Genomic DNA, 27,448 nt, shown 5'->3' with positions numbered 1-27,448 from the left:
GCCCTTACACCACTCTTCTTTCTTGGAACTGATACTTAGTATGGATTCTTAGACAGAAGATGAGTTTGTTTTTTTGTTTTGGGGTTGTTGTTTTTTTGGAAGTTTTCCCATCTTGATCTCTTCTCTTTGTTTTTCTTCTTTCTCTTTCTGTCTGCCTCTCTATACATATTCATATACACATTCATATGTATATGAATGTGTATATGAATATGTATATATATATATATATATATATATAGTGGGTTTTTCCTCATTCGATCCTTGAAGCAGAACTGCTATTACCCCATTTTTGCCAAAGAAGAAACTGGCTCCAAGAGGAGTTTAGTCACAGCCAGGGGCACAGAGCCAGTAAATAATTAAGGATTTGAATTCAGGTCTTCCTAACTCTAAGTTCTTCAGTTTATTCAGTCCTCTTCCGTACTCCGTGGGGATGAAGATGAAGACAATAACGACAAACTCAATTTCAAGTAATTTCTGTCTCCAAGACTATGAAGGGAGGCATTTTTCTCCTTTGCCAGACAGGCAGCGGCACCTAGTGGCTAAATTCAGGTATGGCATCCTCACCTGTTAAAACTAGCTCTCTTTTCTACTCAGACCAAGGAACCCCAAAACCTTCTGGCAACCATGAAAGATTTGATTAATTGTCTCAAAGGCAGATTTGAGAGGGAGGGAAAGGAGGAGGAAAAGGATACTTTTTATTCTCATTTAAGTAACTGCAATGAACATATTCCATCTGTAATAATGGATACAGATGCTAGACAAGTGACGGTGAAGTATTGGATAAATTGATTAGATTTGGGGAGTCAGTCTTCATATTAAGGAGGTAATTCTTCTGTGAAACATAGATAAAATACATCTAACATCTCCTGATTTTTGTGGATCACATTGGCTATGGTGCTGTAAGCATATACAATGTTATCCATAAAAATCAAGAGATGTTAGGTTTATTTATAAATGTAACAAAAAGCTAATGATCCCATTGTCTTTCATTCTCTGTCTCCTTTCACATATTTCCTTTAAAAATAAAACTCTGGATCATATTCATCCTCAAGAGCTTTGTGGCCTTCTTTTTTATTATTTCATTAGAATATTTCACATTTACACAGTACTTAATTATTATAAAGTGTTCTCTCATATATTGCTTATAATCCTCTTCCAACATGTTCTCAAAAGTTGGTTAAGCCAATTCAATCTACTTAAGGGACATTCCAGGAAATCTGTGCCATAGTAGAGATGGTTCACTTACTAGTTCTATTCATATGACCTTCAGTTCTACATAGCCAATCCTAATCTCCCTCCTATATGCTTTGGTTCTTTATTACATTTGCTTGTTGGATATTTCCACATGGGCATCAGATTAAATTCAATATTTCCAAAAGAACTTATTATATTTCTTCCCCAATGTAGCTCCCTTCCAAACTTCCCTATTTCTGATGAGGATACTATCATCCTTCTGAATATCTGGCTTTAAAAACTTGAAGTCATGTTTGACTTTTCCACCCCCTTCACTGCATTAGTGGAATTGATAAGTCTTGGCAACCAATTGTATATAAGGATATTTGGTTGCCAAGTTTATCAACTTGTCTAGTGTAAATATCCCTTGTAGTTGTCATATTTCTCTAGTAGAAAATTATCTATCTATCTATCTATCCTCATATGTAATTATCTGCCAGATCTTATCATTTTTATCAAAACAATTGCTTGCTAAGTCTTATCAATTCTACCACTGCATATATCTATTATATTTCTCCAAGAATGTACCCTCTACTCTAGTTCAGGTCCTTATCATCTTTTAACTGTACTATTGCTATAGTTTTCTATCTGCTCTCCTTTCCCTTTTTTTTTTAAACACCAACCTTCTGTCTTAGCATCATTTCCAAGACAGAAGAGTGGCAAGGGCTGGGCAATTGAGGTTAAATGATTTGCCCAGGTCACATAGCTAGAGAGTGTCCGAGGCCACATTTGAACCCAAGTCCTTTCAACTCCAAGTCTAACACTCTCTCCACTATATTACCTAGCTTCCCCTGTGCTCTCCTTTCCTCCAGTTTCTCTCCTCTCTAATCCATCCTCCATACAAGTGCCAAATTAATATTCCTAAAGTGTAGATCTTATCATATCATCAACTACTAAGAAAAAAATTTTCAAAGACTACTTACTATCTCTAGGATATAATAGAAAATTAGTGTGTTACTTAAAACCATCTGCAATCTGACTGTACATACCTTTCTAGCCTTATTTAATATTCTGTCATTTCACGCAGTTCCCATTCTAGGCATATATGCCCAGTGAAGTTTCCCTATGCCCCACATTTGATCTCTTGCCTCCTAAATTCCTGTGCCCTATGGCTAGCAAATTCCCACTGCACTTTCTCTTACTCCCAGTAATTTAGTGACTAAACCAAAAATTGAAGATCTACTGATTCTGAAGAAACATTGTAACCTTCCCTGGGCACTTGGCCAAGGCAGGATGATCTCTCTCACTCTTGGGCAAGGTTTTCCAAATGGTAACTATTTTTGCACTTGTTTGAGAACCACATGTGGTTGCTGACAGATTGGGCCTCATGGCTGGTCTGGGTATTTCTGGTTGTAAATGGGCCTGGAGCAACTGTCTGATGATGATCTTGTCAGTGAACTAATGTCCAAGAGTCCTATTTTCATAACCTTTAGGAGAGGACATAGACAGAGAAGTGGGGGCAAGAGAGAAGTTCAGTATGAAAAGCCACAGCTGATCTGGGAGGATGCCCAGAAGCAGCCCACACAGCTGTCTTCATCAGAACGGCAGCCAGTTGATCTGTCTCAGAGATCAGTTGTTATTTTACGCAGGAAGAGAGGCTGGAGAAGTTGCTGCATCATTGTGGCTAGCTGACAATTTGCCTACCCAAGGCACTTGTCTAAAGAAAGTTGGTCTCATTCCCTGAATCTTCTATCTAGCTCCTTTTCCTTTTATAAGCCAACCTCTCTCTCTCTCTCTCTCTCTCTCTCTCTCTCTCTCTCTCTCTCTCTCTCTCTGTCTGTCTGTGTCTGTCTGTCTGTCTCTGTCATAGGAAAAGCTAATTGTTTATAAGAAATCTGGCTGTGGTGGAAGCTAAGTGGCTCAGTGGATAGTTAGGCCTAATCTCCGGGCCTAACTATCTGACCTCAGACACTTCCTAGCTATGAGAGCCTGGGCTCACATTTAACCCCAAGTGCCTAGCCGGTACCACTCTTTTGTCTGGAACCTACACTTAGCACTGATTCTAAAACAGAAGGTAACAATAATAGGGAAATAGGTCTTAATCAATGATACATGAAAAACTCAGTGGAATTGTGCGTTGGCTACTGGGGGGAGGGGAGGGAAAGAACATGAATCATGTACCCATGGAAAAATATTCTAAATTAATTTATTAAAAATTTTTTCAATGAAAAAAATAAAACAGAAAGTAAGAGTTTTTTTTAAAGGAGTCTGATTATTATTATATTGGGAAAACAAAAAAATCTGCCTATTTTGGGAGGGGGGGAGCGCTATTAAAGAATGTAAAGCTCTTGTTTAGCTGCCCACAATGACTTTGAAAAAGTCTTCTCAAATGAAATATTTCAAGTAAAAATTTTTCTAAGCCCAGAAACAAGATCTCTTAAGGCACTGCTCATACTACAATGCTTTGTAACCACTTGTCACCCCTTTCACCCATACTTATCTTTGAAAATGCTACAGAAATCCTCTGATAGAATAAAATGTACCCAGAGGAGGGTGACTAATGAGTAGTCTTGAGAGAACATCTTATATCAAGGACTAGCTACAAGGTTAATATTACCACAAATGCAAGCTATTCTGTTGCTTAAAATAAAACAAAAACAAAAAATACAACACTTTCCCTAATGTTCTCATCTCTACTTCTTTGTTTTATCCTTACAACATTTCATTGGATCATAGACTCTGGACTGAAAGGAACTTCAGTGGCCAACTAGTCCAATTCTGCTCATGTGATAGATGAAGAAACTGAGAGAGGCCCAGAGAAGGTAAGAGATTTGTCTAGGGTTGCCCAGGGAGTAAACACCAATTGGAACTCAGGCTCACTGACTCCAGAGGCAGCGATCTTTCCACTGAACCATAGGAGATGTAGTTTTATTTGACAAATGAGCAAACTGAGGCACACATAGATTAAAGAACTGGATTCCTCATCTGTTAAACGAGGGCAGGCCAAATGACCTCTGCAATCCTATGATGATATGCCTAAATCCCGAAGTTAGGAGCCCAGTCTCCTGACTCGAGGTCCCATGCCCTTTTCATTGGACTACAATAGAATAAAAGTTTTCCTTTAATATCTAGGCCAAGTTGGCAGGATAAGTAAGTCATGCCCTATCATACTAGATGTCTCAGTCTTCAGCTCAATCTTTGAGACAATTGTCCTATTCAATCTACAGGGGGAGGAGATGTATCAAATGGCTAGAGACTTTGCTGAAATTACAATGCTACCCGCTGACCAATCATGCTACCTCTCAGGAGAAACAACCGAATCCAAACATTCCCCTTGAACCAAAAGTGCTTTCGTTGCTCACAAGGGCTGTTCTGCAGGAATCCACAAAACAACAAGAAAAAGCATTTTATGTAATAAGAAATGATTCTGGTTTCGCAGTTTATGCACAATTCCAGAGAGCGCTGGAGGGGCTAAGAAACTCTTTTATAGTTATAAAAGGAATCAACAAAGAATCCATGGAAAGAATCTCTGTTACCTGACATCCTTCTATCTGTTCCCTGTCCTAAACCCTCAAGCCAATGTCTTCTTTAGGCATTTGGTAAGTGATATGACTGACATCCATAATTGCTTTGGGGAGTAAACTGAGTGATGTGATGCTTTTCTCTCTGCTCACTCGTGAATGAATGAAAGTTTCTCATAAAAGATAGTTTTCTCCTTGCCTTTTTCTACTCTTTACTTATGAGGGTGAGCTACTTCCCTGTCCCATATTCATATTACTCAACATTCTGTTGAAATAAATGAAACTTGGAAGCCATAACTGAGCAGGAAAGACACTGACATCACCAGATCTGGACTGTCATTTCTCAGATGACTTTATGGCTGAGTTAACATTAGCTAGAGAAATCTGAAGAATGAAGGGGCCCCCATAAGACCAGAATCAAGCATTTGCTTGCACACTAAGTTGAGCCCTGTCATCAGACAGGGTTTAACTTAAAAGGGGGGAGGTAGATCACTACTACCCCTTTGCAAGCTGAAAGCATATTTTCCAGTTCCATCTATATCTTCTATTACCCCCCTCCCTTATTTTCTGTCTTAGAATAAATATTCAGCACTGATTCCAAGACAGAACAATGGTAAGGAATAAGAATTGGGGTTAAGTGACTTGTCCAGGGTCATGCAGCTAGGAAGTGTCTGAGGTCAGATTGAAACCAGAAACTCCCAACTTCAGGCCTGGCCCTCTATCCACTGTGCTACCTAAGTGCCCTACCTGCCCCCACCCCCATCTATATCTTCTAGCAAAAGATCCTATGAGATTCCAAATTAAAAACCCTATCATTGGCTAAAATGACCTAGGAGCAAGGAGATGTGGGTTTAAAAAGCCAGCCCTCTGCTAACGAGCTGAATCAATCAATCAATCGATACTTTCATTCAATATAAAATACTTTCTTTGGACTATTAAAAGGTTCAAGTGAGATAACATATGTGAACATGCTTTGAAAAAGTTAGAAAGGTAATATATGTATAAATCTGGCATAAGTCTTTATTAATAATTAATAATTTCCCAGAGTTAATATTTTATTATTATTTTTAATAACCATTAATAGTTTAATTAGTAATTATTAAAATAATAATTAATAATGCAGGACCTCAGGGAATCTATGATGTCATTGATGCTAGAGAACAAAGCCCATTTACACTTTCTCATCCTTTGTGATTTTTTTGTCTTTCCAGAAATCTTCCACAATGTCACCCAATGGCCTGTGGCCTTCCCTTAGAACTCTGGATATAAAGTATATGTATAAAGTATATACAAATGGAGCATGTAATTTTTTTTTTTTGCTGGTTCTCACTCTCTGTGAAGATTATCTTTCTAGTTATCCATCTAGTTACATAATTTCTACTGTTTCACATAATTCTTTGTTAGAAAGATATTGCAGGATACTTATAACTGCAATGTACGTCTTTGATGCCTTTCAACTTGAATTCTTTGGAAGCTTTGATATTCTATGACTCAAGCACCATTGAAACAATATTGCTATTAAGATGAGTCTTTGTTTCAGGCAATAGTTGAGGGCCACTCAGAGCACTGCACACATCTCGTCCTAATTTTCTTATTCTATTGCTCTAGCCCTTCTTATTGGTTCTCCATAGTGTCTGAATAAGATGTGATTCTATTAGATCAGCTGTAGGGATCGTCCATTTAACTGTGTGTCAAAGACTGGACAATAGATACTTTTCTTTCACTTTATTTTTCCTGGGTAGAAATTAGGATGAACTCTTGAATGAGTATAGATCTCATTTAGGAGGTTCTGCTGGATTCTTGGATTAGTTGCAAACACTCCCAATACTACCCATAAATAGGAGTGAAGAAGACTTCACCATCCTCAGAGAATAGCCTCTTCTACTTGGATTGTGTACTGAGTATTTTCCACGACATTTCTCCCTAATTTGTTCCTTGATTGATTTTTAATAATCATCGAATAGTTATCTCATTGTTTTATCTTCCCAAGAATCCTGAATAATTTTGAAAAGTTCATGTGATACACTTCGTTTAAGGAGAGCCTTTAAAGTGGTATTTTTCTACATCAAATCAAATCCTTTTTTAGAGTCACCAAAAATCCAGTACAATGGGATCTTGTATTTTTCATACCTTTTAGTCAATTTTGTTACCACTGTAAAGACGTGGTGTGTTGTAGAATATTCCTTGCAAAGGCCTACCTATTTCCTTCTCAGATATTCATCAAATGTGCCTTCTGAATGAATATAGTTCTCACAATTTTTTTTTGTAGAAATGGGAAAGTAGGCATATGGGTTGGTATTATATTTTCTCATTATATTTTTCTCAATATATTTTTCAAAACTTTGTTTTGGTATTACAAATTTAAATGGAAACATTCCATTATCGTTGTTGAGGAAGAGGTTTTTTTTTTATTACTCTTTATTTTCTCTCTTAGAAAATTGATACAAATCTAATTTTCCAAATCTACAATTCTAAGGTTCCAAGGGAGAAGAGTGGTAAGGGCTAGCCAATAGGGGTTAAGTGACTTGCCGGTGGTCACATAGCTAGAAAGAGTCTGAGACCAGATTTAAGCATATTTGACTATGGATAAAGAAATGGAAAGTAACAAGACAGCTAGAGAAAAGATGGCTGGGAAATGGAACATGGCCAGGGCCAGGCTTAGTTGTGGCTGAGAGAGATGACCAGCAATCAGGATAGCAGTGCGAAATGGTTAAGCCCTCCAGGTCATATTTTCTGCACTGGGATATTGTGGGAATGAAGTAGGGTCTTAGTTGGGTCTCTGGCCAAACTATCTGTAAACTCTTTAGTCCTTTGCTGCTTTTTGATACTTTAATAGGCAGCAGTATACAAAATCCTCAACCATCCTCCCTTCCATAAAATATTAAAGACAAGTTTCTGTGCTGTCCTGGTATTGTTTCTCGCTAACATATCTTTCCCTTTCAGTGAGATTGTTATAATTTTGGTCTCCCTATTTAGTCAAGTGATTTATATTGGCTAAACTTTCTTGGGAACTGATGAAAGTATGGTTGGTATCTGTTCTTTTATCCATTTCCTTTTTATTTTCATTGTTGATTGTTTTTTAAAATAAGCCAAGGGAAATATACATGAAAGGACCACTAAAGCAAGTTGAATTCTTAATAACCTAAAAATCAGTGAAGGTCCTGAAGAGAAGGCAATGAAGCAAAGCCCCTCTCTCAGAGCAGAGAGATGAAGGTTTACTAGGACAGAATACTGTATACATTGGCAGACAAGGTTTCTGTATTTCACTTTTTTATGATCAAATGTGTTTTTAAGTAAATTTAGCACATGTATATGCTCTTCTTTTTTGTTTTCTTTTAATTGTTACTTTCTGTCTTAGTAACAAGTCTAAAACAGAAGGACAAGGGATAAGCAAATGGAAGGGGGGGGGGTAAGTGACTTGCCCAGGGTCACATAGCTAAGGAAGCATCTGAGGCCCTATTTGAACCCAGGCCCTCCTGACTCCAGACCTGTTACTCTACCTACTGTACTACTTATCTATCTCCTTTTCAATGGTTTCCAATGATATTACCCTTCTAATTCTTACTGAATTTCTAGTATTTAGTGCTCTAATTGCTTAATAATCTCTTCTTAAGGGTAATGAGTATTTGTGATATATAGGCATGAAGCTTCTATTGTAGTATATATGTCTTTGATTTCTTTTGTTTCTTCCCCCAAACTATTTTCCAGCATATTTCTTTCACTCAAATCCTCTATAATAACTTTTGCAATCAAGTCACCAAGAATTAAAAAATACATTCATTTAATTTGGAGAGGCTTATTCCAGGATTTCTCTATTTTTATTTTCTGCAATGGGCAAAGGAAAAAAAGAAAAGAAATAAGAATTTGTTAAGTACTTGCTCTTAGTGCCAAATACAGTGCTAAATACTTTACAAACATCATCGTATTTAATCCTTATTTCAACCTTAGGAGGTAGGTACTATTATTATCTCTGATTTACAGTTGGGAAAATTGAGATGAGCAGAAATTAAATTACTTCCCCAGGGTCACAGTTAGAAAGTATCTGAGGTTGGATTTGAACTCAAGTCTTCTTTATTCCAGGTCTGGTGTTCTATCCATAGTACCACATAGCTGCAATTACATTTATGGTGGTCCTTTTACAAATGAGTCACATGTGTGAAACACAATGAGAACCTCAAAGTGCTTGAGGAATGCCTCATGGAATGATGTTTCTTATTGGTTTCAGACACAAGAGGAAAGGAATCCCCTGAGTTTTTCCATTTGCCATTCTTAGGAGAACCTATGGGTCATCCTCTGCACTTCACTCCAATTTCCTGTCAGCTTTTGGTTTCATTCATATGAAGAATGCCAAGATTGAAATTATTTAGCTCCTTTAATGGTATACCCTCTCACTCACTGGACAAGGCATTTACATATAAAGTGCCAACAGCTAAATAATAATAATAATAATAATAATTGCTAGCCTTTATATGGTGTTTACTATATGCCAGGCACTATGCTGAACTCTTTGTAATTATTATTTAATTTGATCTTCACAACAACACTGAGTGGTGGATGCTCTTTTTATCTCCCTTTTACAGATGAGGAAACTGAGGCGAATGGATGTTAAATGATTTGTCTAGGATCACATAGCTAATATGTGTGAAGCTATTTGAATTCAGTCTTCCTGACTCCAGGCCCAATACTCCAACTACTTTCCTATCTAGTAAATGTTCTAGAGATTGTATTATCTTCAATGTTCTCTGCCCTCTTTTTTTTTTTAAACCCTTACCTTCCATCTTGGAGTCAATACTGTGTATTGGCTCCAAGGCAGAAGAGTGGTAAGGGCTAGGCAATGGGGGTCAAGTGACTTGCCCAGGGTCACACAACTGGGAAGTGTCTGAGGCCAGATTTGAACCTAGGACCTCCCGTCTCTAGGCCTAGCTCTCAACACACTGAGCTACCCAGCTGCCCCCTCTCTGCCCTCTTTTCTGCTACCTTTTCAAGGTTTTTTTTTTCCATTAAATTTTTTTTTAAACCCTTACCAATTCTCTTAGTATCATTTCTAAGTCTGAAGAACAGCAAGGGCTAGGCAATTGAGATTAAGTGAGTTGCCCAGAGTCCCACAACTAGGAAGTGTTTGGGGTCACATTTGAACCCAGGTCTTTCTGACTCCAGGCCTGGTGCTCTATCCACTGAGCTACCTCACTACCCTCTTTTCTTTTTTTTTTTTAAATATATTTTATTTGATCATTTCCAAGCATTATTCGTTAAAGACATAGATCATTTTCTTTTCCTCCCCCCCACCCCCCATAGCCGACGCGTAAGTCCACTGGGCATTAGATGTTTTCTTGATTTGAACCCATTGCTTTGTTGATAGTATTTGCATTAGAGTGTTCATTTAGAGTCTATCCTCTGTCATGTCCCCTCAACCTCTGTATTCAGGCAGTTGCTTTTTCTCGGTGTTTCCACTCCCATAGTTTATCCTTTGCTTATGAATGGTGTTTATTTCTCCTGGATCCCTGCAAGTTGTTCAGGGACATTACACCACCACTAATGGAGAAGTCCATTACGTTCGATTATACCACAGTGTATTAGTCTCTGTGTACAATGTTCTCCTGGTTCTGCTCCTCTCGCTCTGCATCACTTCCTGGAGGTCGTTCCAGACTCCATGGAATTCCTCCACTTTATTATTCCTTTTAGCACAATAGTATTCCATCACCAACATATACCACAGTTTGTTCAGCCATTCCCCAATTGATGGGCATCCCCTCATTTTCCAGTTTTGGGCCACCACAAAGAGCGCAGCTATGAATATTTTTGTACAAGTCTTTGTGTCCATTATCTCTTTGGGGTACAGACCCAGCAGTGCTATGGCTGGGTCAAAGGGTAGATATTCTTTTGTCGCCCTTTGGGCATAGTCCTCTTTTCAATGGTTTGCAATATTACCTTTCTGATTCCTGCTGAATTGGTAGTCTTCAGTATTATAGTTGACTGAAGAAAAATAGGATACTGATTGATGGCTATGTTGGCATTTAGCATTATCAAATTGATTGTTAGAGAGATCCAACCAAGACTCCCTGGCATTAAAAAAAGGCAGAATACTTTAGGAACTAGAAATCTAACAGACACAAAATACCATTTACTAGTTGTAACCTCTGTTACTCTTGCTATGAAGGACTATGTTCATTGTCAACTCAAGCCTGTATTTTGAGCTCTTTTTGTTTATGTTTTTTAATTTGGTTTCTACATTTCTGTAGAAAGGGATTGGGCCACAGACCAATTTATATTTTTCTTTATTTCCTCAGTTGCCATAGCCTAAGAATTCATCACCTACTGGCGATCAACCTCTTCCTTCTTAACTAGACTGGTCCTTGGAAAAGAGGTAAGAGTCTACTGCCAGGACTCTACCCAATGACTGTTGCTAGACAAAGAAAAAATGCATTATGTTATATTAACCATTTACTGAATGTGTGTTAGAGATTGGAGGAAGTATCTGTTGGTGTTTCATATTTAAATGTTTCCCTTAGTTTTTTTTTTTTTCAGGAATGCCAAATTATAGCTTCCTTGCTCTAGGACCCTGCAACATTACATCTCAAAAAAAAACCAGACACCAGATCCCTGCTCTCCTTCAGGCACAGAACGTACACTGTCTGTAATACAGTATGTACAGTTCAGTAGTTGATGTTTAATGGTGCAACCCAAAGATTTTTTCATTAGGGTTGAGTAATTTTCTCAGAAAATTCCCTTCAGTTTCATTTCGTATCAATACCAGAGCATTTCCAGGGTATACCAGGTCCCTGAGTATATACAGGGTATACTCTATCCCTGAGTTCTGCACATCCTTTTTGGCCTGCCTCTCCCTGATCCTCAATTATGAGCTGTCAGCATGTGAAAGAGTACATGGAAGAATTTCCTGATAGGGTGCATTATGAGTTGGAATGGAACCCATGAATGAGTTCCAAGGGGAAGGCACAGAATGTGTCCCTCCAAGGCCTTTAAAAATAGGCTATGCTCTCATTTACCTTAAACAGTTTGAAGGTAGTCGATTGAGGACAGAGAATCTAGGCCACTTTGGGGTCATTTTTATCCCACAGCTCCTCTCTACCAAGACAACATTAGTCCTATATCTGACCACATCACTCCCCACCTTCTCAAAACATTTTAGTGGCTCCTTAATAGCTCCAGGATCAAATATAAGATCCTGTTTGGCTCTTAAATCACTTCACAACTTGGCTCTTTTCTACCTTTCCAATTGTCTTATTCTTTCTTTTTCTTCATGTTCCTCCCAGAGAGCACTATGTTTACTCTTTGTCACTGGTAGAGCTCTATATCTGAAATGCTTCCCCTCTCTGGCTTCCTTCAAGACTGCATTCAAATCTCACTTTCTGCAAGAGACCCTTCCTGGTCCCTCCCCATTGTTAATGCCTTTCTTCTGAGATTGCCTCCTAGCTACATTATATATATTTGAGTGTACAACATTTACATTTTAACTCCCAGTTAGAATGTGTGCCCTTTGGGGGCAGGGGCCTCTTTTTCCCATGCTTTGTATCCCAGTGCTCAACAGAGGACCTGGGAAATACTAAGTGCTTAGTAAATGCATATTGCATGAATGATAAAGTAATGGTGCCAATCTTCCTCATTGTCTTTTCCCTTACAGTTTTTTGGCTCTACAACAAAGAGACTTCAATAAAATTTGAGAGGTTGGCAAGTGGTGACAATGATAGGATTATATGGTGCGTAGAAGTCTCTTTTTAAAAAATTTTAAATTTTTTAAAAAATCTTTAACTTCCATCTTAGAATCAATACTGTGCATTGCTTCTAAGGCAGAAGAGTGGTAAGGGCTAGACAATGGGGGTCAAGTGACTTGCCCAGGGTCATTCAGCTAGGAAGTATCTGAGAGCAGATTTGAATCCAGGAGCTCCCATCTCTGGGCCTGGCTCTAAATCTTCTGAGCCACCCAGTTGCCCCCTAAGTGTTTTTCCATGGTTTCATGATTCATTTTCTTTTCCCCCCCTTTTTCCTTCCCCCCTCCCAGAGGCGACAAGCAATTCCACTGGTTTATATGTGTATTACCACTCAAAATCTATTTCCATATTATTCAAAAAGTCTCTCGATATTTTCTTGACTGGCTCTTTTTAGAAGAGAGCAAAGCCAATGATGTATGAGTGCCATCTTGTGTCACAGTGAATAAATACTTTGCATGTATATTGCTATTCTGTTGATTTTCAGTTAAGTCCAACACTTCAAGGTCCCATTTTGGGGAGCAGCTGGGTGACTCAGTGGATTGAGAACCAGGTCAAGGCATAAGGGTCTTAGTACAAATCTGACCTCAGAATTTCATAGCTATGTGACCCTGGGAAAATCATTTAACCTAACCCCCATTGCCTAGACCTACTACCTTGGATTCAATATACTGTATTGATTCTAAGATGGAGGGTAAGGGATTTTTTTAAAGACCCCCTTTTGGGGTTTTCTTTACAAAGATACTACAGTGGTTTGCCATTTCCTTTTCCAACTCATTTTACAGATGATAAAATGAAGGCGAATAGGATGAAGTGGCTTGCCCATGGTTATATGGCTAGGAAGTGTCTGATACCAAATTTGAAGTCAGGAAGATCAGTCTTCCTGACTCCAGACCTGGCACACTATCCACTATGCTACCTAGCTGTACAAGCTAAGAAGTAAACAAAATTTAGCAAACCAACAAGGAGCCCCTGGATTGCCAAGGTAACATCCATTTTACAAGTGCATGGGAGTAGTGATTTGAGGACTCTGGAGTCAGTTGGGTTACTGGATTTGGAAGCAGAAATAACCTGATTTTCAATGTTGCCTCTCACTGTGACCACAGTCAAGTCAGAAAATATCTCTATTTTCACTTTTGGAAGTTCATATAATAAAATCTCATTGGGGCATTGTGAGGATGCAAATAAATATTGCATGCAGAACACTTCACAAGCCTTAAAAAATAGCTTATTGGTGTCATTGATTAGTTGAGTTGGAATCAGGTTCAGATTCCCCCTCTAATACCAATTCTGTGACTAGATTAGTCACTCACCACCTGTCCGAGGCTCAATTTACTCATCTGTAAAATGGAGATAATAACATCGAACTCATTCGGTTTTTGTGAAGATCAAATGAGATAATTCATGGAAAGTGCTTTGGAAATCTTAAAGTGCTATTTACAAATAAGTAATGTTGTTAATATTGTCCCAAACTACTATTTTGCTGACTCATGATTGAACAGGCACTCTAGACAACCCTTTGCCCTTTATAACCTCATGTCCAGAATCAAGCCTGATGTCGACTCATCTCTGGAAGAAATCCCTGTGACCGTTACAGGCAATGTTTAGATGCTTTAGGGAATCGCTGTTGGCAGACGCAGAACTTAGCAGGGTACAGAAGTGCTGCAAAACTGTCTGTCTGGCATCTGGATCCTCTGGAGAAATTCCCAATGGTCAGCAATTCTGCCCCACTGTGACCTGATATTTCTGCCTTACAGGCATAGCCTCTGTTCCATTGCATTCTGTTCCAGAGAACCCATCCAGTTAGCTCTGTTTGTTTCTCTTTCCTGCCAATTTGCTAACACCATGCCCTTAGAATAAGCCTCTGTGGATGATTTTAATGTGCCTAATTAAATGGAAGGAAGAAAACCTTTGGCTTTTCTCTGGTCAAACTTTAACCTACACATAAATAAAAGTGTCACAAATGGTCCATTTTTGCTTTCATTTGCCCTCCAAAATTACTCAGGGGGTTTATTTTTGTTTTTTCTGTATCCTTGGAAATAATTTAGTTACATATCAAATGCGTTATCGATGCTGAATTTAGTACCAAAATTGAGTTCAAAGAACCAACAAGAATGTTATTACTCACTTAAATTTTACATGGGAAACAGATTCCCAATCCTTATGCATTATGCAAAGTACTGTCTGAGTTGTGTTTTTCCTAGAGTGATAAGTAAATTTGCAGTAGAATTACTTTTATAGAAGAGGTTAGTGCTACTGTTATTTCTGTCTTGTAGCTGAGAAACCAGAGAAGAACAATTGTTCAATATAACTACTGAGCAAGTCATTTGCAGAGTCAGAACTTTGTCTTTTTTACTTCCTTTAGGTGGATAGAGTGTCAAACCTGGACCATGGGCAAGTCACTTAACCTTATGTGCCTCAGTTTCTTCCTTGGTAAAATGATCTAGAAAAGGAAACAGCAAATCATTCCAGTATTTCTTTTTTGCCCAAGAAAACCCCGAAAGGGGTCATGAAGAGTCAGACACATTTGGACAACAACAGCAAATCTCTGTTCTATTGATAATGTCATTTTGGTTTCCCCTTGTGGCACACATGCTTCCACACATCATCTCATTATTAAATAGGTTTGAATAAGACACTGATAATTATGTCAAGAACATATATTTGAGGGGGTAGCTGGGTGGCTCAGTGGATTGAGAACCAGGCCTAGAGGCGGGAGGTCCTCTGTTCAAATCTGGCCTCAGATAATTCCTAGCTGTATGAGCCTGGGCAAGTCACTTAACTCTCATTGCCTAGTCCTCACCATTCTTTTGCCTTAGTGACTTGTCCAGGGTCACAGCTAGGAAATGCATGAGGCCAGATTTGAGCATAGGACCTCCTGTCTCTAGGCTGGCTCTCAAACCAATAAGCTACCTAGATGACCCTAGTTCTAATTCTAAAACTAAAACTGCAGTACTTATCTAAAGGATTATATATGGTCACTGTTCATAATCAATAATATAAAGGCAATAGAACAATTTTCCTTTCAATCTCTACTATGGGAACAACATGAATTACTAGAAGGTATATATATATCAATATAAAGCATATATAAAGACATCTAGGATAGTAGGAAATGGTGTGTATTTGTTAATATATTTTGTGTCACTCTTTCTGAAGAAGAAAGGCAGTGTATGGTACTTGACATTAAATTGACTCCAAAGCCAGGAAGACCTAGGTTAAGCTTTACCTCTGATACAAAGTGGATTTGTGAGCCTGGGCAAGTCACTTAGCCTTCTAGTGTGCTACCCAGCTCTCAAAGACTGAATTGCAGAGAAGATGATGACTTGATAGAGGAAGTTCTTCATCTGGAAGTTCCCAATACTATGAAAATCAGAGGTCTAGTCCCTATCTCTAACTTTTTGTAATTACAAAAAATTGGAAATAAAATGTGGGCTCATTTGTTATGAAATGGCTAAGAAAATTGTTTTATATGAATGTCATATAATATTATTGGGTGAGCTCTAAGAAATAATGTTTATAATGGGTTCAGAGAAACTTAGGCTGAGCCAGGTTGGGTAGAGAAGGGGAGATCCTACTGTCTGTTGGCAGGGGAATGGAATTTGCATAATTTGAATTTAAACAAGAACTATCTATATCTAATTGCCATTGCTCCTATACCTCGGTCAAGGAATTTAAGGAAGGCATTTTCTAATTACTCTTCATTTTTAATAGCTCTTTATTTTAATTAAATAACCAGTTTATAAAGTTGAAGCAGAGCAGTAACTCATTAGGATAAACATATCATAACAGTTCTCTTCAACTATTTGTCATTCTTGGCCTGGAATATGGGGAAGAGAGGGACAGGGCAGTAGATTGAACACAACCTAACTATCAAAGGGCCTAGTTTAAGTAGATCATCACAAATATCCATGAACAAGATAGTACCCATTCAACTGTATTTAAAGATGGGAGCTCTGTAGTTTCCATTTCTACCATCACTGATGACCTCCTAAGCACACTCTCCACTTCTCCATCAAGAATAAAACAACCTTGGGGAAAGCACAAATAACTATGTTCAAAAATAGGTTAGAGTAAAGAGAAAATGAAGATAAGAACATGTCGATTTGATTCCAGAAAAGTGCTGCTGAATTGGGAAGGCAGGGTGAGAAGAAGATCTTATGGCTCTCGAGCTCTATGGCAACCCAGAAGGATGAAATTAAGAAAGGATCTACCACAAATATTTCAAGAATTTTGAGTATAAGGATATAAATGCCACTTCCAGTGCTGTTATATCTTCTACTCTGGAGAATTCCTTTCCAACTGACATTGGCCCCTCATCCTGGAGCCATGTTGTCTACAGCTATTCTCAAAGCCTATCAGAGGGTATTCTCTAATGTGTTTTAGTAATTTTATTTATTTGTTTGTTTGTCTGCTACATTAAAATATTTAGTTAACTCACTCTCTCTACCCTTCCTCCATTAGAGAAGTTGTCATTTGACAATAAAATATCTGTATATGTACATAATTATGTCACTTATTTCTATTCATTCAGTTCTTTCTCTGGAAGTAGATATGCACAAGTCATTCTTCAAACAATATTTCTGTTTTTGTATATAATATTTTCTTGGTCCTGCTCATTTCACTCTTCATTATTTCATGTAGGTCTTTCCATGTTTTTCCAAAATTAATCTGCTCATCATTTCTTTTTTTTAAATTTTCTTTAATTGATTAATTTAGAGTATTTTTCCAGTATTACAAAAATCACTTTCTTTTCTTCCCCTCTTCCTAACCCCCTCCCATAACTGATACACAATTTCACTGGCTTTTACACATGTCATTGGTCAAGACCTATTTCCATATTATTGATATTTGCACTAGGGTGATCATTTAGGGTTTATAACCCCAATCATATCCCAATTGACCCATGTGATCAAGCAGCTCTTTTTCTTTTATGTTTCTACTCCCATAGATCTTCCTCTGAATGTGGATAGTGTTCTTTCTCATAAGTCCTTCAGAACTGTCCTGGATAATTGCATTGCTACTTGTAGAGAAGTCCATTACATTCGATTGTACCACAGTGTATCAGTCTCTGTGTACAATGTTCTCCTGGTTCTGCTCCTTTCACTCTGCATCAATTCCTAGAGATCATTCCAGTTCACATGGAATTCTTCCAGTTCATTGTTTCTTTGAGCACAATAGTATTCCATCACCAATAGATACCACAATTTGTTCAGCCATTCCCCAATTGGAGGGCATCCCCTCATTTTCCAATTTTTTGCTACCACAAAGAGCACAGCTATGAATATTTTTATGCCCTAGTACATGGTCAGTCTTTGTGAATGTACCATGTGCTGCTAAAAAGAAGGCATATTCCTTTTTTTCCCTATTTATTTTTCTCCATATGTCTTTTAACTCTAATTTTTCTAAGATTTCATTTACTTCTCTTACCTCTTCCTTATTTATTTTTTGGTTTGATTTATATAGATTTGATAGAGGAAGGTTCAGGTCTCCCACTAGTATAGTTTTACTATCTATTTCCTCCTTCAACTCCACTAGTTTCTCCTTTAGAAATTTGGATGTTATACCATTTGGTACATACATGTTAATTACTGATATTTCCTCATTGTCTATACTGCCTTTTATCAGGATGTTATTACATTCCCTATCTCTTTTGATCAGATCTATTTTTACTTTGGCTTTGTCAGATACCATGATTATAACTCCTGCCTTCTTTTTCTCACTTGAGGCCCCATATATCTTGCTCATACCTTTGATCCTTATTCTGTGAGTATCTACCTGCCTCATGTGTGTTTCTTGTAGACAACATGTGGTAGGATTTTGGTTTCTAATCCACTCTGCTATTTGCTTTTGTTTTATGGATGAGTTCATTCCATTCACATTCAGAGTTATGATAACCACCTCTGTATTCCCCAACATTTTGATATCCTCTCCTAGTTCTGCCCTTTCTTATTTCGCTATATTTTTTTTTTGACCAGTGGTTTGCTTTTAGTCAGTCTCCCTAATCCCCACCCTTATTATAGTTCCCATTCTGGCCCCTCCCTTTTTGTTCCCCTTGCATAATTTCTTATAATATGATGTCAAGGTTTCTGTTTATTTCTGGGTTTTCAGGTAGACCAATGATTCTCAAATTGACTCTTCTAGACCTGTTTTCTTGGTCAGTCATCTTCTCAGTGGGATATTTCATGTTTCCTTCTATTTTGTCAATCTTTTGATTTTGCTTTATTAATTCTTGCTGTTTTGCAAGATCATTGGCTTCTAATTGCCCAATTCTAGTCTTTAAAGACTGGTTTTCCACTATAATCCTTTGATTTTACTTTTTGGTTTGGTCTATCCTGCTTTTCATGGCTTCCAGCTGTTTAATTTTGGCCTCTAATTTATTTAACATTTCCTTTGATTTCTTGGCTTCTTTCCCCAATTGTATTCCTGTCTTTTAAACTGTTATTTTCTTTTTTAACTATTTCCCAGTTTTCTTGCCAATATTCTTCCATCTTTTTGATAAGCTCTAATTTAAATTCTTCAAGAGCTTGTGGCCAATTTCCATTTTGGGGGGAAGGATTGGATGCATTTATTCATATGTCCTCTTCTGCTATTTCCTCTGTGGTCTGTATTTTTCCTCCAAAAAAACTATCCAGGGTCAATGCCTTCTTCTTGTTTTTCTTGGTGCTGGGAAATTGTTTTTCCTGGGCATTTTTTGTCATCACTATGGTAGTTTTTCTTCCCTTTCCAGTCAGAAGTCTGAGTGAGGAGGGCAGGTTCTCTGTGTGTGGAGCTAAGGAGCAAAGTTTTTGCCTGAGATCACCTCTAGAGTCTCTGGAGCTTCTACTGTTTGCAGCCCTTCTCTATGCTATCTACTTACCCAAGGTCTGTGCTTTTCTGCCTGTTGGGGTCTCAAGTCTAGATGCTCTCAGGGGTAAGTCTTTGGTGTTATTAGTCAGCTGCCAAGGACCTAGAGGTGTCCCTCACTCACTCACTGATTCTAGCATGCACTAGCTCTGAGTCTAGCACACTGACTCCTTAGGTGGGGTGGGGAAGGGTAGATCAGCTCGTGTTTTGCTGGAAGCTATTTCATCCCCCTTATAATGTGGAAATGCCCAAATCCCATGTACCTTCAACGCTGCACCCTATTGTGGAATTCCTTTGTTCGTATGAATTTGGGGTTTTTTGGCCTTTTGAGGTACTCTATATTGGTAGGCACTGAGGAGAGGTAGATTCCTGTGCCTAAGTAGCCATATTTACCTGGAAGAAGTATGCTCATCATTTCTTACAGTGCAGTAGTATTCATCACAATCTTATGCCATAATTTATTTAGCCATTTCCCATTCTTTAAACTCTTCTGCTTTAGGAATTGCTTACCAATTTCAGTCTTCTGGCTGGAGGATGGATGGGTGACCTGAATCATTGTTAGGGAAGACAGTTCAGGAGATTGTGTCAGGTCTTTAGCTACTGACTGATGGTGCTGCTAAGAACTCCCCCATGGGCTTCGAAGACAGTAGCCAGTGCACTCTGTGCTTCCTGATAGCAGAGATATTCATTCTGGCTGAAGACACCCTGAGTACTCAACCAGTAAATTGTTCTGGAATTTGGCCATTTAAAAAAAAAAATTCAAACCCTAAGCACACACTAAAAAGTACAATTCCATATATTCAGCAGAATAAAAATAAATAGATCATATCTAAAGCCATAAGCTTCTATTTCCTGTAGCATGCTATTTCATAGAGAAAAATTTATAAGAAACTCCATACATTACTTTCAGAACTGTTCTGCATGGGGGCAGCTGCGTAGCTCAGTTGATTGAGAGCCAGGCCTAGGGATGGGAGGTCCTAGGTTCAAATCTGACCTCAGCCACTTCCTGGCTGTGTGCCTCTGGGCAAGTCACTTGACCCCCAATGCCTAGCCCTTACCACTCTTCTGCCTTGGAGCCAATACACAGTATTGACTCCAAAACGGAAGGTAAGGGTTTTAAAAAAAAAAACTGTTCTGCTTGACTGTCCTTTCTTCTGAATTTTTTTCTGTGCATTAAAATTTTTTTCAAAAACTTTTTTTCTCTCATATAGCTATTGTTAGAGGAGCTAGGTTATAAAGTTATAAGGTTATAAAGACAGCTCTGGAGACAGGAAGACCTAAATTCAAAACCAGCTTCAGATACTTACTACCTGTGTGACCCTGGGATTCTGTTTGTCTCAGTTTCCTCATGTGTAAAATAATCTGAAGAAAGAAATAGTAAACCACCCCAGAATCTTTGCCATGAAAACCTCATATGGGGGTTGGAGTTGCACATAAAGAAAAATAACTGAACAAAAACTATTGTTAACCCCAGACCTCCCCTTCATTCACACTTTTTATTTTATTTTAAACTCCTATCTTCCATCTTAGAATCAATATTGTGTATTGGTTTCAAGGCAGAAGAATAGTAATGGCTAGGTAATGAGGGTTAAGTAACTTGCCCAGGATTACACAGCTAAGAAATATCTGAGGCCAAATTTGAACTCAGGACCTCCTCTTTCTAGGCCTGGCCATCAATCCACTGAGCCACCTAATTACCCTTTCATCTCTTATTAAAAATCAGGGGGTAAAAAAGCATGTTAAAGGTAGGACAGTCAAGAAAAACATCTATATAGATACTATGTCCAAAAATGTATACCTAGTTTTGCAACTTGAATCCCTCAGCTCTGCCAGGAGATAAATAGTATGCTTCATCAAAAGTTCTCTGAAGACATATTTGGTCATTGCTTTGATCAGAGTTCTTAAGTCTTTCAAAGTTGTTTTTCTCTACAATGTTGTTATTATATGAATAGGACTCACTGAAATGGTCTCTTTCATCATTTCTTCTGTTAAAATAATTTTCTATTACATTAACATTCCCTAATTTTCATATCCATTCTCTAATTAATGAATACCTCCTTTAGATTTCATTTCATTTATTTTTCTTTAAATATTTATTTTAGCATGAGAAGATTAAATAGATTCTCACAATTTTTATCGATCCTATTTTTAATTAATTGATTTTGTCATATAAATACCCAAATTATGGTTCTTTGTCTCTGAATTCAGTGCAGAAATTCAACTGTCTTGCTTCCAAAAGTGAGAATAGGCTCCAATAAAATCAAAGCCATCAGCTAGCCAGAGCCAGGCACTTATGATCTCACCCAAGCACCTAATTAGTTCCTGGCTGTCCCTAGTTGTTCTTGTTCTACTAACCGAAGCCAAACATTTCCCCAAGAATCTGGACTAGATGGTTACATATTTACCTGTGATTTATTATCCTATAGAAAACTCTGTCTGAGTTTCGGTGAAGTAACTAAGTCATTGTACTAAGATTGTAAATCATTACTAACCATTGTCCTTGCAAAAGGCTTATGCAATCCCTTTACCTATGTCATTTACCCCATAAATTATAGACCCCAACCCATTTACTTTGTCACTGCTCAAAGATACTTGTCTGCGTGGTTCTTTGTTGGCATAGATCCTACGGTAATCCCAGAAAACATCCTTCTCATGTCAGCTCAAGCAACCATGCAGCTGTTTCCAGAAGTGGACTCTGACAATATAGTATATTCTGCTCTAGCCCCTCACCATCAGTCTATGTGTATCTTACATTTTCAGTGTGTTTCTAGTAAACAAACACATCGGAATCCTGATTTTTGATTCATTCTGCTATCCATTTTCTTTCCATTGATGAATTCATCTTATTCACACTCAATGTCATAGTTACTAGTTGTACATTTCTGCCTGCTCCATTCCTCCTCACTGTCTGTCCCCTTCTTCCTTTATTTCCACCATATTCTTCCTCAGTTGTCCAATTTCTCTTGACCAGCACCTCTTCAATTAGTACTCCTTCCCCAAAATTCTCCCTTATCTTCTAATAGTTCTCCTTGCTCTCATAGTTCCAATTTGGTTCACCTTTCTAAAGGTCCCTCCCTTGTCCCTCTCCCCCATCTTATAATTCTTATTCTGCCCACCTTTCCAAAAACCCCTTCCTTATCCCCCCCTTAATTGTGCTTCCTACTTCTTTTTTTTAATATTTTATGAGGTTTATTGGGGATTATTAGAAATCAAGGAATAAAGAAGATACAAAATAAAAACCACATGCCCATGGCTGATTAGCCCATTTAAAATCCCCGCACTTAGCTTACCACTATACTTGCTACATCATTGCAAAGGAAGAGAGCATGGGAGGCATTACTGCCAGTTAAATAGCATTTGTGATCTTGCCAATGTGGAGACTCAGGAGAGATTATAGTGAATTCTGGGAAATACCAAGGACTTCTGGGAACAAAGTCTAGGGTTCAAAATCTCCATTTTTACATGTTAGCTCCAGAACCAAATATAAGGTCTTCTCTTTGTCATTTAAGATTCTTCATAATCTGGCCCTCTCCTGCCTTTCCATTTTTCTTACATTTTATTCCCTTGTACATTTCTATAATCCAATTTAGTGGGACCTCCTTACCACCCTTTATACAAAGTACTCCAACTCCTAAATCTGCAATGATGAACTGCTGTCCTTTATGCCTGGACTATTCTCCTTCATCTTCATGAAGAAGATCATGATAATACTGAACCTTAAAGGAAAGGAGACTAATTCTAAGGGTGGAGTGAAGGAATGAGTACATTTCATGCATGAGAGACAGAAATCAGCTCTGAAAAACTAGTATGGTAGCCTTTCTTTTTCTTTAAACACACTCTATACCCCCATCCCACTCTATATCGGTCTCTTTTCAATAGTGACTCTTAGAGTTCTGTGAGAGGGAGCAGACACTCTCCTTGTAATTTATAGACATTGCCAATTTTGTGACTTTTCAAGACTGCCTTAGTTTGGGGAACCTGTTTTGAACTACAATGTACTCACCATTGATTTTGGGTAGGAGATAGAAGATATTTTTCATTTCTATGATAATGTACCCCTGAGAAGGGTTTTCTATCATTCTGAATTATCTATATAACAGATTTTCATTATAACTCAGTGTTTAGTCTCCCTCCTTTGCCCACTAGAATCTCAAGAAACATAGCTATTCACATTACTTGCTCTGCCTACATGACTGTTCATCTTTTATTATTATTATTATTATTTTAAACAATATTTTATTTGATCATTTCCAAACATTATTCATTGGAGACAAAGATCATTTTATTTTCCTCCCTCCCCCACCTCTCCTATAGCCAACGTGCAATTCCACTGGGTATCACGTGTGTTCTTGATTCAAACCCATTGCCATGTTGTTGGTATTTGCATTAGAATGTTCATTTAGAGTCTCTCCTCAGTCATATCCCCTCCACCCCTATAGTCAAGCAGTTGTTTTTCCTCGGTGTTTTTCCTCCCACAGTTTGTCCTCTGCTTGTGGATAGTGTTTTTCTCCTAGATCCCTGCAGATTGTTCAGGTACATTGCATTGCCACTAATGGAGAAGTCCATTACCTTCGATTGTACCACAGTGGATCAGTCTCTGTGTACAATGTTTTCCTGGTTCTGCTCCTCTCACTCTGCATCACTTCCTGGAGGTTGTTCCAATGACTGTTCATCTTGCCTCTGGTACTGTAGATAGATTTCATAGTTCAGACAATTGGAGGATAGGATGGGGAATAGCTTGTCTAAACATGTCATTGTTGATAAGAAGTAGGGAATGGGGTTTTTAATAAAGTTTTAACACCTTGAAATGATCTACAACTGAACTGTAATCATTTTCTAATCAAAGACCTGTGTGATCTTGAGCAAGTCATTAATTTTCCCTGGGTTTGAGTTTCCCTATTTATAAAATGAGAGATTTGGACTAAATGGCTCCTGAGGTTCCTTCCAGCTCTAGATCTATGACCCTCTGATACCATAAGACCTTCTTCTTCTAGGAACAATAGTGTCCCAGAGGTGAAGGAAAATATTCATGAAAAACATGGAACACCAAATTATTCTTATAAACCATTCTGTCAGTGTTTCTCCTTGCAATATGACCAACAAAATGGTGAAAGGAAAACATAGAATAGATGGTGCTCAATGCCAAATGTGTAGGCAAATAACTGGAGATATTGGCCAACCCTAAATACATCTAGATTGGCTAAACTTATTTATTCAAAATTGAATTCTTCTTCTAATTCTTTGTTTCTTGTATTCTTCCAGAAAAATTTAGTTGTAAATTATTTTTGTCATCCATTGTATGTATGAGAGTAAACATCTTTTTAAAGCTTTTTAGGAATGTTGCCCCAACAATAGTATCTAATATAAAAGTCAATATTTTACCTTTGTGAAAGAAATTATGATAAATATTATTATAATAAAGAAACAGGGAAAGAATTAGATGAACTGATACAGAGTGAAGGAGACACAACCAAAAAAATAATATATACAATGACTAAAGCCATTAAAATGGAAAGAATACCAACCACAAAATAATAAAAAATAAGTTGCAAAATTACAACCACCACCACCACCACCACAACAACAAAAGCATGGCCCCAAAGAAGAAATACAAGGAGATGTTCCCCACAAATACTATCCCTCTGAAGAAGTGGGAAGTTCACAAGTGTGTAATATTGCATATATTTTTCAGATTATTTTTCTCTTCACTGATTGGTTTTGCTAACTGTTCTTCTTTCTCTTCTCTCTTTTTTAAAATTAATTTTGTTGTTGTTGTTATATGAAATACCTCTCATTCATTGGGAGAAGTCAAAATGAGGCAGGAACTGGCTTGCTGCTCTGCAGCATGAGGTCAGCCTGTGGTCAGAAGATCTTTTTGAAACTACCAACATCTTTAGGTCCTTGGACCATATTCCCTCTTGGATAATTAGTAGTAGATCAAATGTCATTTGTAATTCTAAATTATCAGGAGACCATCTCAAGGAAGCTGTCTGAGGGAGATCCTCCAGGCTGAGTTCCACCTGAACTCTGCCCTCCTACTTCTTGATGTCAATTTAATTCTAGAAATCCCTCCTCTATCTTGTCCTAAGAGTCTCTCCCTTATCCCCTCACTTTACCTTCCCCCCCCCTAGCTCTTAATATGTACTTCCCTCTAGGTATTCCTTTCTTTTCTTATCCCCTTGATCTCCTTTCTCTTAACTTACTTTTCCTTCTCTTAGTCCTTCAGGCCCCCAGGGAGATTCCCAGTCCTTATTCTTTCTCCCATACCTCTTCCCTCCTATTTCTCCATATGTTGAGAATATTTTTACCTTTCTAATTATTTATGTTGTTTTCTTTTTATCCCAGATCTGATGGGAGTAGGATTATAATACTACCAGACCTCTACCTCCTCCTCCATTTATCTGAGGCTATTCCTCCATTCATTCCTCCTTTTTTTGTGATAACCATTCCATTCTACCCCCTCTTGTTCTACTCCTCTATCATTTGGATCATTTCATCACATTCACCTTGACCTCAAGTCATCCATATATACATACATATCCCCTTCAAAATACTCAGGTAGTGATGCCATTCTTAGGGGTCCTAGATGACATTTCCCCATATAGGAATTAAACAATTTGACCTCAGGGTACTTATGATTAATCTTTCATTACCTTTGTATTTTTGTGTAGATCAAATTTTCTATTGATTTCTGGGTTTTCCCCTAGGAATAGTTGAAACTTGTTTAGTTCATTAAATATTCATTTTTTATCTTGTATGATTATGTTCATTTTTACTGGATAGTATTCTTATTTGTAAGCCCAAGTCTTTTGCTCTATGAAATAGTGTGTTCCATACCCTGAATTCTTTTAATGTTACAGCTTCTAAGTCTTATGTTATTCTTACTGGAGATCCAGAGTATTGCATTTTTTTTCTTGTTGCTTTTAGTATTTTCTCCTTAACATGGGAGCTATGGAACTTGACAATGATGTCCCTATGCAAAGAAACTGGGTTTCTTTGAGGTAGTGATCCTAGGATTCTTTCAATTTTTAGTTTATCCTCTGATTCTAGAATTTCTGGGTAGTTGTCCTTGATGATTTCTTGGAGTTTGATTCCTGATCTCTTCTTTTTATTATAACTTTCTAGGAGTTCAACTATTCTTATATTGTCTTTCCTTGATCTTTCTTCCAGGTCAATTGTTTTTGTAACATTTCATACTCTTTCATTATTTCATCTTTTAAATTTTGTTTCATTATTTCTTGTAATCTTATGAAAACATTAGCTTCCCCTTGTCCAATTCTACTTCTTAATAAATTATTTTCTTCCATGAATTTCTGGAACCCTTTTCCCATGTGAGTGATTTTTCATAATTTTCTAGATTTTCTTGCATTATTCTTATATTTTTCCCTAATTTTCCCTCCATCTCTCTCATTTGGTTTCTGATATCTTTTTAAAATTCTTCCAAAAGCTCTTTTTGAGTTCTTGTGCTTCTATTGTATTTCTTTGCTATTTTTGATGTAGGTATTTTTACTTCACTTTCCTATGAGTTTGAGCTGGAGTCTTTCTGTGTCTTCATGATAGCTATAAATAGCTGGGTTCTTATTTATTAAAACTTTTTTTAAGTTTTAGTGAGTAGGCCAATAAGCTTAATTATTAGCTTTTTGTTAGAGCCCCAGAGTTCCTGTTTTGCTAGGGTATATTACCTCAGGTTTCAGGATTTTTTGTGTTTGTTTTTTTTTTCCCTGGGTCCTATTTAGTTATTCAATTTTTTATAATGCCTGCCCAATCCCCAGTCTTTGATTAACCTCAGGTGTTCCAACCAGAGCCTGAGTGTAGTTCTTCCATCAAAACTGCAAACAGACAGTCCACCTACCCCTGTGGCAGTAACCAGGGATTCCACTCTCCTGGGAGTGATCACAGGTGACAGAGTTCCAGTACCTCAGCAACCACAGTCACCATTACTCACTCTTCTCCTATTGCCACAGCATAGGAGAGAGCAGGTATTTAGTTCATATTCCTCAGGCCTCCAAAGTGCCTCATTTGTTAGCAGTGAAGCTTGAGTTCCTTCCATTAGGGCCAAGCATTCATAGACTCTGTAGTGTCCATTCTTTTACTCCTCAGCTGCAGGCCATCAGGGGTCTCTAGAGCCAAGGTCATTGCTGACACAAATGCTCCTGGGCCCTCTGCTAGCCAATTTCAGTGGTA

General features: G+C 37.8%; 1 long non-coding RNA gene across 1 annotated transcript in view; it reads left to right on the top strand.

Moving 5' to 3' along the window:
* Positions 1–3,865: 3,865 nt before the first annotated feature.
* Positions 3,866–27,448, top strand: part of LOC103101321 (uncharacterized) — a 61,917-nt gene continuing 38,334 nt past the window's right edge. The window contains exons 1-2 of the long non-coding RNA XR_001627160.2: positions 3,866–3,995; positions 10,982–11,058. This is a non-coding gene — a long non-coding RNA (uncharacterized LOC103101321). The remainder of the gene's footprint in view (positions 3,996–10,981; positions 11,059–27,448) is intronic.

This window comes from Monodelphis domestica, chromosome 2 (assembly GCF_027887165.1).
Source record: "Monodelphis domestica isolate mMonDom1 chromosome 2, mMonDom1.pri, whole genome shotgun sequence".
Taxonomy (NCBI): domain Eukaryota; kingdom Metazoa; phylum Chordata; class Mammalia; order Didelphimorphia; family Didelphidae; genus Monodelphis; species Monodelphis domestica.
This window is presented reverse-complemented; position numbering and strand designations above follow the sequence as displayed.